Source organism: Chrysochloris asiatica, unplaced genomic scaffold (genome assembly GCF_000296735.1).
Source record: "Chrysochloris asiatica unplaced genomic scaffold, ChrAsi1.0 scaffold00001, whole genome shotgun sequence".
NCBI lineage: Eukaryota > Metazoa > Chordata > Mammalia > Afrosoricida > Chrysochloridae > Chrysochloris > Chrysochloris asiatica.
The window spans coordinates 60,139,392-60,151,044 of record NW_006408519.1 but is presented as its reverse complement, the minus strand read 5'-3'; the positions used below and the strand labels follow the sequence as shown (position 1 = coordinate 60,151,044).

The following is an 11,653-nucleotide window of genomic DNA, read 5'->3' as shown; positions in this document are numbered from 1 at the left end:
GAACTGCTGACCTTGTGGTTCGCAACCCAATTCATAACCACTACACTACCAGAGCTCATAGATATAGATATAAATATAGATACAGATATAGATATAGATATGTCTCAAACATATCTAGGAATACTTAGAAGATGTAGTTGTAAATGAGAAGGAAATAACTAAGTAAATAAGGGACTACAGCATAAGTAAGGAAGTCCTACCCTAACCTTTCAGTCCCAATAATTTTCATATTCCAAAGTCATCATATCTAGTATAGCTTTCATTCTTGTTTTTTAAAAACTACCTGTGTTCTTTCTCATTTTTTCTTTTTCTTATAAACCCTAAAAGGAGCCCTGGTAACATAGTGGGTTATGTATTGGGCTGCTGACCACAAGGTCAACAGTTCAAATCCACCAGCTGCTCCATGGGAGAAAGAGGAGGCTTTCTGCTCCCATAAAGATTTATAACTTTGGAAATCCTATATAGGCTTGTTATGAGTCAGAACCAAATCTTGAACACACAACAAATAATTAATTAATTAAATTTCTGAGGAGCAGCTGGTGGGTTTGAACTGCTGACCTTGTGGTTCCGAGTCCAGTGCTGATCCTACAGTGCCACACAATACAGCTGAAATAATCTAAACAACCTGGTACCGATAGAATAATAGACATACAGACCACTGGAATAGAATTGAGAGCGCAAACATAAACTCACATATCCATGGTCACCTGATTTTTGACAAGGATGATAAGTGCATTTGTTATTGTTGTTGTTATGTGCCATGGTGTCGGTTCCAACTCACAGCGACCCTGCATAGGGTTTCTGAGGCTATAAATCTTTACGGGAGCAGAAAGCCTCATTTTTCTCCCGTGGAATGGCTGATAGTTTCAAACTGCTGACCTTGGGGCTCTCAGCCCAATTTGTAACCACTATACTACCAGAGCTCTTTGAAAGTCCATTAGATGGGGCAAAACAAATCTTTTCAACAAATCGTGTTGGGAAAAATGTATTGTCACAGCCAGAAAAATGAAACAGGATCCATACCTTATGCCATACATAAAACCAAATTCAAAATAGATTAAATATCTAGATATTAAATATCTAAATATATAAATCATGAAATAGAAGAAAATGCAGGGGTGATACCATTGGGTCTAGCTTTTAATAATGAATTATTTAACATAATAACAAAAGAATAATAGCAATATCCAAAAACAGAAATTGGACCTCTTGTAAATTAAAAACTTTTGTTCATCAAAAGACTTTACTACAAAAGTGAAAAGACAAGCTGTTGACTGGGAGAATATCTTTGGAAACCATATGTCCATTAAGAATCTAGTAACCTATATCTGTATGTATGTGTGTGTGTATTAAGCACTGTTGAGTTGGTTCTGACTAATAATGGCTCTGTATAGATTTTTTCTGAGAAGCATTTGGTGGGTTTGAACTGCTGGCCTTGTGGTTAGCAGTTCACTTACCCTACAGTGACACACCAGGATATATATCTTGAACAACTTATCAGCAAAAAGTCAAATAACTAAATCATAACATGGGAAAAACACTCAATAGATATTTTACCCAAAAAGACATACAAATGGCCATTAAGTACATAAAGAGATGCTCAACACCATTAGCCATCAGAAATGCAAATCAAAACCAATGAGCTACCATTTAATTTCCATTAGGAATTAAATAAAAACATAAAAAGAATAGAAATTAAATTATATTGACAAAGATGTGGGGAAGTTAGAACGCTTGTCAATTGCTGGTGGGAATACAAAATGGTATGGATATACAGTGGAAAATGGTATGATGGTTCCTCAAAGAACTAAAAATCAAACTATCATATGACCCAGCAATTACACTCCTATGGATGTATGCTAAAGATTTAAAAACAGAGACTCAGAGACTTGAACACCAGTGTTCATTACAGCACGATTCACAATACCCAAAGGTGAAAATGCAGAATGGAATTCTAAAATCTCATGTAATCCAGACATTCTACAGAAATGTAGGCTGGATGAACCCCAAAAACTATCACCCTGCACTACTCTTTAAACCTTAAACCCAAAATATCTTCTGAAGTTTTCTTAAACTGAGCAACTATTTAGTTTAACCAGCATAAAATGTCTGCTCTGAGCAATGTGTTCTTTTAAAATCTATTGGTATGGAATCAAATATACAATGGCAACTTGAAAGATTACCTAGGAACCTTGTTGTTGCTGTTGTGTGCCATTGAATCAGTTCTGATTCCTAGTGACCGTGCGTAGGGTTTATGAGGAGCAACTAGTGGATTTGAATTGCCAACTTTGCAGTTCAAACCCACCTTGTGGTCAATGCTTATTCTTCAGCACTACTCCAGGATCCTAATTTTTTTATGGGAGCAGAAAGCCTCATTTCCCATAGAGAAGATGATAGATTTGAACTGCTGATCTTTTTATTAGTAGCCTAACTCATAACCCACTATACTGTAGGAACCTTAGGGGGCAGTAAGTAGACATTAATGGGGGAGGAACATAGGGAGAGGAGGGTGAGAATGGTTATACAAACTCAAGTATGTAATCAGTGTCATTGCCCTGTACATGTAGAATCTGTTGAATGTTCTGCCTTGTACAGTCTCAACAACTAAACAAAAAATTTAAAATCATGAAAAGAGACATAACATTTTTCTTTAGACTTTTAAAAAGTTGTCAGTGATTTGTTGTTGCTGTTGTGTGTCATCAAGTTGATTGCAACTCATAGTGACCTCATGTGACTGAGCAGAATTGCCCCTTAAAATTTCCAAAGCTGTAATCTTAATGGGAGTGATGTGGCTCTTTAGGATAAGCACTGGACTGAGAATCACAAGGTCAACAGTTTGAGCCCACCCACTGCTCTGTGGGAGAAAGATGAGGCTTTCTGCTCCCACAAAGATTTACAGCCTCAGACACTCTATGAATTGGAATCAACTTAATGACACTTAACAACAACAAACCTTTATGGAATAGATCACCAGGGTCTTTCTCCTGCAGAGTTGCTGCTGGATTTAAACAGCTGACCTTTCGATCAATATGAGTTGGAACCAACATGACAGCACTTAACAGCAATTTTATAAATATTGACATTTAAAAATAAAACTGGTAATCACTCATTTTATTTCATTTATTTACCTTTAATTGTGATTTGGGAGAAAGTTTATAGAGCAAATTGGTTTTCCATACAACAACTGATACGCAGGGTAGTTGGGGACAGAGTGGCTGCTGTTGAGAATTTCTGCTATCCTGGTGGTAGCTCTGTGGGTTCTGAAGATCTGGAGCAGAGTCCACCTGAATCCAGGCACCAAAGCAGCACAACCAGCCCCACCTTACACTAGAGTGGCTCACAACCATGAGGGTCTGAAATCCCAGAGAGCAGGGTCTGCTCTGACGGTGGATGAAGGTGAGAGCTGACCACTTCTGGTTACCAGGGAAGTGTGGGGGAAAAAGCAGCTTTCCTGTAACCTGTGAGAATCTGCTCTACCAGGCCACCTTCTATAGCCAAAGTTACTCATAAAAGTTCAAGATGGTGCCACCTTGTCTGGTTGGTATTCACCAGTCAGTCTCCTTCTTTCTTCATTTCTACTGAGTTTCTTCTCCCAGCAGGTTTTCAATCCACTTCTCTAAACTTTCTTCAGAGTTTCAGGGTTCTGGGATTTTTATCTGTGTCTGTTTCATTTGGTCTCTTATATCTTTGCTGTGGAGAGTCCATGTAGTACGTCTGCCTAGTCCACTATCTTGCCAGAAGTCCCTGGAGATTACTTATAAAGAATTCATCTATTCTGCATCACATTCTCAACCTTGAATATTAAATTCTCATTGTTACTATTTTCAATTACCAGTATTCTATCTGGTAAAATGTGTGTGCCATAGAATTGTATTTTGTGAGCATTGGGAAGCTTGATACTTATTTTTAAATCTAGCATAATTCTGGACCAAGATCTAAAATGAAAAACATAAAATGAAATAGCTTCTTGTTTAAAGATTTATTTTGTTCTAATCTGTTGTAGCATAGTGGTTACGAATCTGGCTGTGAACCTTAAGGTCAGCAGTTTGAAACTACCAGCCGCTCTGCGGGAGAAAGATGAGGCTTTCTACTCCCGTAAAGATTTACACCCTCGGAAACCCTGTACAGGGTCGCTATGGGTCGGAACTGACTCTGTGGCACTTAACAACAACAATCTGTTGTAAATCATACATAGAGGTATAAGAAGAGGAAATTGAGCAATGCTGGAAAATTCTAAGGACTGTGAATGGCATGCTGAGGCACTGCAGAGAACAAAATTGACAAGATAATACATCATGTCTGGGAGCTTATTGGCATTACAGAAAAATAGGCCAGACAAGATTATTTGACTAACTTTATAACAAGCGATATATACCTTAAGTATCCCATTCTGTGATCCCTTCATGGAAAAGCTATTGCTATAAAATCAAAACATAACACTTGTCTCCATTGGGGGAGACAAATGCCTTAAGTATTTCTGTCATTTCTGGTCTGGTATATCGTCATGCATTTATTTTTCAAAAAGCAACACATAAAACACTTAATTCAATTTAACAACAAAGTTTGACTTCTAGGCAGCTTCTTGTGTATGAATTCAACAGGTTTTCTTGGGGTGGCTATGCCATTTGTAAGGGTTATCACATGATATAATAATGGTTGCACACAGAAAATTAAGTGTTACCATGCTATTTATACACTATATCCCTTAGCACAACTACCAAAGGACGACCTCCTCTCTCATAAACCATTCCTGTCAGAATACCTTCCCTAGATCCATGACAGTACAGAGAGAACTTAAAACATATTAGGAAAAAATGCACATTTGGACTTTTCTTTCTTTATTCTCTTGGTGGAGTGGTCGTGTACTTCTTTTTTTTTTTTTTTTTCAAAGCCATAAAGCTTTTGCTGCAAAGCAAATCCTTCCTGTCAGGTTGCTCAGCAACAACTGAGCCTCAGTGAATGAGGACAGCTTCATGCTGGTTACAAAGAAAATCCTGTGTAGAATGGGATGATGCTCTTAAGAATCCATAACTGTGTGTGCTTATTCAGATGAGTAGCTTTAACCTGCTACTGGCTTATTGGGATAGAGAAGACCTTGGTTTAGTCCTATCTGATCTCTATTCTGACTTGGTTGAATGAGTGCAAATATGAAGAGGCTTGGTCAATGCTGCCATGGAAGCAATTGGGAACTAGGCCATGGTAGTCTTCAGAGCTGGCTCAATTTTAATCTGTTATCTCTTCTCAAAATTGATTTTTAAATTATACAATATTACTTGAACGTATTCTTCTTATAAAAAAGGAGTGGAAGAGTAAAAGAGGAAGAGTTGCTGCAATAGGAGGAGGAAATGGCATGTGTGACTAACTGTCTCCATACACACCCGACTCCTTTGCCATGAGACCAGAAGTAGTGCATGGTACCCGGCTACCATTAGTTAATGTTTTGATCAAAGATTCTATGGAAGAATCCTGATAAAAAGGGGGCGAAATGCAGAATCGAATTTCAGATTCCATTAGAATTTGTTCATGACTATAATCTTTACAGAAGCAGATTGCCAGACTGGGTGGATTCAAACCATCAATGTTTTGGTTAGTAGCCAAGAGCAGTTTTTGACACCCAGGGACCTTATAAACATATACATACATGCTGTTCTTGTTAGTTGACATGGAGTTGGCTCCTGATTCATGAGAACCCAAAGTGCTAGAAAGAAGAACAATTCCATAGAGTTTTCTTGGCTGTAATCCATATGGAAGCAGATCACTAGGTCTTTTCTTCTGTGGCTCTGTGGTCGTTGTTAAATGCCATCGAGTCTGTTTAGACTCACAGCCACACTGTATAGGGTTTCTGAGGCACACCTGGTGGGTATGAATGGTTGACTGTGTGGTTCAATGTCCAGTGCAGACTCCACACCAGGAATCTGCTGGGTGGGTTCAGATAACCACCCTTTTGGTTAGCAGCTGATCATTTTGTAGACATTTGCAAGGAGCTTCAAAATGCTGTTTTCTTTCAATTCAATGTTTCCATGAACTTATTGAAATCCCCTTGTATATAAGTGTGCTGTTGTTTGTTAAGTGTTGTCCAGTCTGTGTTCTGACTCATACCAGTCCTGTATATATATATAGGGTTTGCTGTGGTTAAATGGCATCAAGTCAGTTCCGACTCATAATGACCCTGAATAGTGTTTCTGGGGCTTTAAATCTTTGCAGGAGCAGAAAGCCTCATCTTTCTTCCATAGAGCTACTGGTAGTCTTGAAGCACCAACCTTGAAGTTTGCAGTCTAGTGCTTATTAAATGGAGTCACAGTTTTCTGTATTGGGTTTATGAGGCTTCAAATCTTTGCAGGAGCAGAAAGCTCCATCTTCCTTCCGCAGTGCAGCTGATGGACTCCAACTGCGGATCTTGTGGCACCTTGTTGGCTTTATGCTTTCACAAAGATTTACAGCCTTGGAAACCCTATACAAGGTTTCTTGTATAGCACAATTCTTGTATAGTACAATTTGTTTGGTTTCCCCATACAAATATGGTGAAAGTATACAACTTTGACACACATCTTTCCTAATTTTAAACCATTCAGCATCCCCTTGATCTGTTACAATGACTGCTTCTTGGTATATGTACAGGTTTCTCATGAGCATAATGAAGTGTTCTGAAATTCCCATTCTTTGCAATGTTAGCTATAGTTATCTATGATCCATAGAGTTGAATAGCTTTTCACAGTTAATAAAGCACAAGTAAATCTATATATGGTATTCTCTGCTTTCATCCAACATCCATCTGACATCAGCAGTGATACCCCTGATTCCATGTCCTTTTCTGAAACTAGCTTGAATTTCTGGCAGCTACTTGTCCATGTACTGCTGCAACCATTTTTTTAAACTACATTCAGCAAGCAAGTAAGAGAATTCCTTCTTGGAGTGGTCTTCCCTTCTGGATGGAAAAGATGGTAATGTGCAAAGTAAAAGTCCCATACACATTTGCTGTCCATTCTTATACCCATCCCACAATATGTCAGTTCTGCAAGTGGTTGCTGAAAGGCCCTTTTCATCAAAGAAGGCAATAACAAATCCAACTGTTATAAATGTTGTGTTCTAAAGTACCAAAAGACTGTCTGGGAGAGGTAACTTTCAATGGAGAACCTTCCAGTCTGGGAACAGTTATGAACAGACATATCAATGGACTTTGACAGTAGGGATAGAAACAACTTTGGACTCAGGACTTGGATGACAGAGGAGAGCCACCTTCCTCAGAAGATAAAATGTTTTTCCTGGACACATCTGATCTTGATGAAGAAAGAGATGAAGAAGCTGTTAAAATAATCAGTCCATTAACAAGCAATACTATTCACTACTGTGGAATTCTGGTGTGGTACTATAGGATAAGCACTGGACTACTAACTACAAGGCTGGTGGTTTAAACCCACCAGCCACTCCTTAGAAACCCTATACAGGAGTACTATGGGTCAGACTCAACTTGACAGTACTTAACAACACGAGGACTGTTGCACACAATCAAGCACACAAAGAAAAGGAGCAGCACAATGGCGTATTACACCAGCAGAGATAACCTGAGAAAGAGGCATTACTGGAGCCTGAACAAGAAATGTCTAACATTGTTTGAAAATGAATCTTGTTTGAAATATTATAAGGACATCCCACTTTCTGAAATTCTCTGTGTCTCTTTCCCATATGATTTCACAAATATTTCACATGGCAGCAACCCATACTGTTTTGAAATCATCACTGATCTGTGGTATACTTTGTGGGGGAGAATAATGGGGACAGCTCTTACAGTCTGGTTTTTGCTGCCACTAGTGTTGGACTTGACATAGCACAGAGCAGGGAAAAAGCCTTTTGGCAAGTTCTCATGCCTGTTACCCCTCAAGTAAGTGTTTACACTTTTCCAGGGCAAGGGAAAGATCACACACATAATAAAGACCTTGAGTTAGAAAACTAAAAGGGAAGAACATGATCAACATTTCTCAAGATGAAAAAAAAAAAAAAAAAAGTTTAAGCCTTGCCTTGTAATATTGAAGGATTCTATGGGCAAAATATTGAATGATGCAGGAAGCATTGACCCTAACCAGAGAAGCAGAGACACCAGAGATGGAGGCAGAGGTGATAACATGGAGAGATTGATCAGCTGAGGAGCCTAGACTCATGGAAAGAGGCAGAGGCCAAGGTGCCATATGGCTGAAAGATGGAGGACCAGATAGAGGCCTTTCTGTGGCCACAGCTGAGAAGAGTCTGTACTGACAGAAGAACTGTGTCTTAAACATTTCTGATACTGAATTATAACCTAAAACCGTTAAATTCCCTAGTCAAACCCACAACTTGAAAAAAAAAAAAAAAAGAGAGAGAGAGAGAGAAAAAGAGGAAGACCCCCAGTGAAATGGATTGGCAAAGTGGCAACATCAACGGGCTCAAACGTGGCAACAATTGTGAGGCTGGCCCTGGACTGGGCAGTGTTTCATTCTGTTTTGCATAGAGTCTCTGTGAGTCGGTGCTGACTCGATGACACCTGACAACATCAATACCCACTGCCAAAAAATAAAAAAGAAGTAGATGGAAAAAATACACAGAACCATTGTACCAAAAAGAAATGGTTGATATTCAACCATTTCAAGAGGTAGTATATAATCAAAAGCCAATGGTACAGAAGAAAGAAGTTCAAGGTGCAATGAAGGCATTTGGAAAGAACAAAGCTCTGGACATTAATGGCATACATATTGAAATACTTCAACAAACTGATTCAGCACTGGAGGCACTCACTTATCTATGCCAAGAAATTTGGAAGACAGCTACCCAGCCAGTTGATTGGAAGAGATCCAACTTGTGCTCATTCCAAAGAGAGGTGACTCAGTGGAATGTGAAAATCATTGAACAATATTATTAATATCACAAGCAAATAAATTTTTGCTGAAGATAATTAAAAACGGCTGCAATAGTACACCAATAGGAAACTGCAAGAAACTCAAGTTGGATATAGAAGAGGATATGGAACGACGGATATCATTTCTGACATCTGATGGATCTTGACTAAAAGCAAAGGCTTTTGACTGTGTGGATCATGACAAGGTATGGGTAATATTGTGGAGAGTGGGTATTCCAGAATACTTAATAGTGCTCAGAAGGAACCTGTATATAAATCAAGAGGCAGTTGTTCTAATAGAGCAAGGAGATACTCAACAAGGGTTTAAAATCAGGAAAGATGTGCATAAGGGTTGTATTATTCCATCTGTATGCTGAGCAAACAATCCAAGAAGCTGAATTATATGAAAAAGAGTGTGGTATCAAGATTGGAGGAACACTCATTAACAACCTGTGATATGTCTGTGATACAACCCTGTTTATTGAAAGTGAAGAGGACTTAGAATATTAATTGATGATCACCAAAGGCCAACAAAGCCTTCAGTATGGGGTATACCTCATTATAAAGGCAAATCCTCACCAGTGGATCAGTAAACAGCGTCATGATAAATGGAGAAAAGATTGATGTTGTCAAAGACTTCATTTTGCTGTGATCCTCTATCAACACTCATGGAAGAAGCAGTCAACTTCAAATGATGCATTGCATTAGGCAAATCTGTTGCACAAGACCTCTTTAAAGTGATCAAGATCAAAGATGTCAGATTCAGAACTAAGGTGCTCCGGACACAAGCCAAGGTGTTTTCAATAGCCTCTTATGCATGTGAGTCCTGGTGTGGCACCATAGGATAAGCACTCCATCTCAAGGTCAGTTTGAACCGCAAGGTAGGTGGCTCAAACTCACCAGCCACTCCTAGGAAACCCTATACACAGTTGTTATGAGTCAGAACTTAATAACATGCATGTGAAAATTGGGCAATGAATAAGGAAGTCTGTATAAGAATTGATGCATTTGTGTTATGGTGTCAGAGAAGAATATTAAAAGTATCATGGACTGCCAGAACACCAAACAAATCTGTGATGAAATAAGTACAGTTAGAATACTCCATAGAAATCAGGATGACGAGACTCTGTATCTCATACTTCATACATGTTACCAGTCCCTGCAGAAAGGTATTGTGCTTGGTAAAGAAAAGGCCAGTGAAAATGGGATGATCCCCAAAGAGATGGGCCCAATTGTAACAACGGTTATAAGGATGGTGCAGGATCTGGCAGTGTTTTGTTCTGTTGTGCTATGAGTCAGAATGATGCAATAGTGCCTAACAACAGCAACCTAACAACTAATATCTTTGTATCTAATTGTCAAATCCAGGAGAATGTGGACATCACTTTTGTTCACCAGATCTTTGCTAATAAGGTGCTTGGTCAAGCCAGTTTGGCATCATTTTTGAAGGCACACTGACAGCCTGGAAGGGTGGCTATTAAAGACATTAATAAAATTGAGATTCCCCACAAAACAAGAAAGTCAACTTTCTATGAAGTAGCTGTTTTATGGAATTTACACCATTCTGCGATTGTAAACCTGGATTGTATGTTGGAAACCCCAGAACGAGTCTTTTGTAGTCACGGAAATGGTGTGTGGCTATATATTAGAAATTATTCTATCCAGCAAAAAACATTGGCTTTCATTACTAAATTCTAAATTCATTACTAAATTACTAAATTCTTGGTCACACAGATTCTTGTTGCTTTGTGGTATCTACATTTTAAGAATATTGTGCGCTACGATTAAAAGCCAGAAATCGAGCTGCTTTCATCAGCAGAACCATTTCCTCAGTGGAAGCCGTGTAACTTTGGTTTTGTCCACATCATTGGTGAAAAGTCCTTTAGGAGATCTGTGGTAGGAATGCCAGCATACTTGGTACCTGAAATTCTCAGAAGAAAAAGCTACAACGGATCTTTAGATATGTGGTCAATGGGAGTTATTGTCTATGTGAGACTCAGCGGCATATTTCCTTTGAATAAAGATATAAATGACCAAATCCAAAATTATGTGTTTATGTACCCACCAAATCTGTGGGGAGAAATTTCTGGTGAAGCAACTGATTTGATAAACTTCAAGTGAAGATGAGAAAATGTTATAGTGTTGACAGATCTCTTAGTCATTCCTGGCTACAGGATTATCAGACTTGGCATGATCTTCAAGAATTTGAAACTTGCATTGGAGAATGTTACATAACACGTGAAAATGATGATGCCCACTGGGAAATACATGCATACACATATAATCATGTATACCCGAAGCACTTCATTATGGCTCCCAATTCAGATGGTATGGAAGAAGATCCATAAAGATCAATAGCAATCACTTCAATGAGGATGGAACAATTTTTGTAGATTGGCTGCAAGAATATAAAGACAGGAAACATATGAAATTAATGACATCAATACTGGAATTCATGATGTGTACATACAGGAAAGTAGGAAAGTAATATGAGTCATAAAAACCTATAATGGAATTAAGATAAAGCTTTTCATAAACTTTCGTTAAAAAAAAAGACGTTTTTCTATGAACTTTTTGAGACCCATACATACATACATATATAGATGCAGAGACAGATACATATATAAAGGTTCAAACTCACCAGCTGCTCCTCAGAAACCCTATACAGATTTGCTGAGTTGGAACCTACTCAATGTATTTAGCAACAAGAACAACAACATACATCTATGAGGGTGAGTCAAAAAGTGTCTGCACTTCAGTTATATTAAAACAGCTGTTCATATCCAC

General features: G+C 38.5%; 1 pseudogene; it reads left to right on the top strand.

Annotated features, from left to right (window-relative positions):
• The first annotated feature begins 6,896 nt into the window (after positions 1-6,896).
• LOC102829221 lies at positions 6,897-11,214 on the top strand (annotated as a pseudogene).
• The last annotated feature ends 439 nt before the right edge of the window (positions 11,215-11,653 follow it).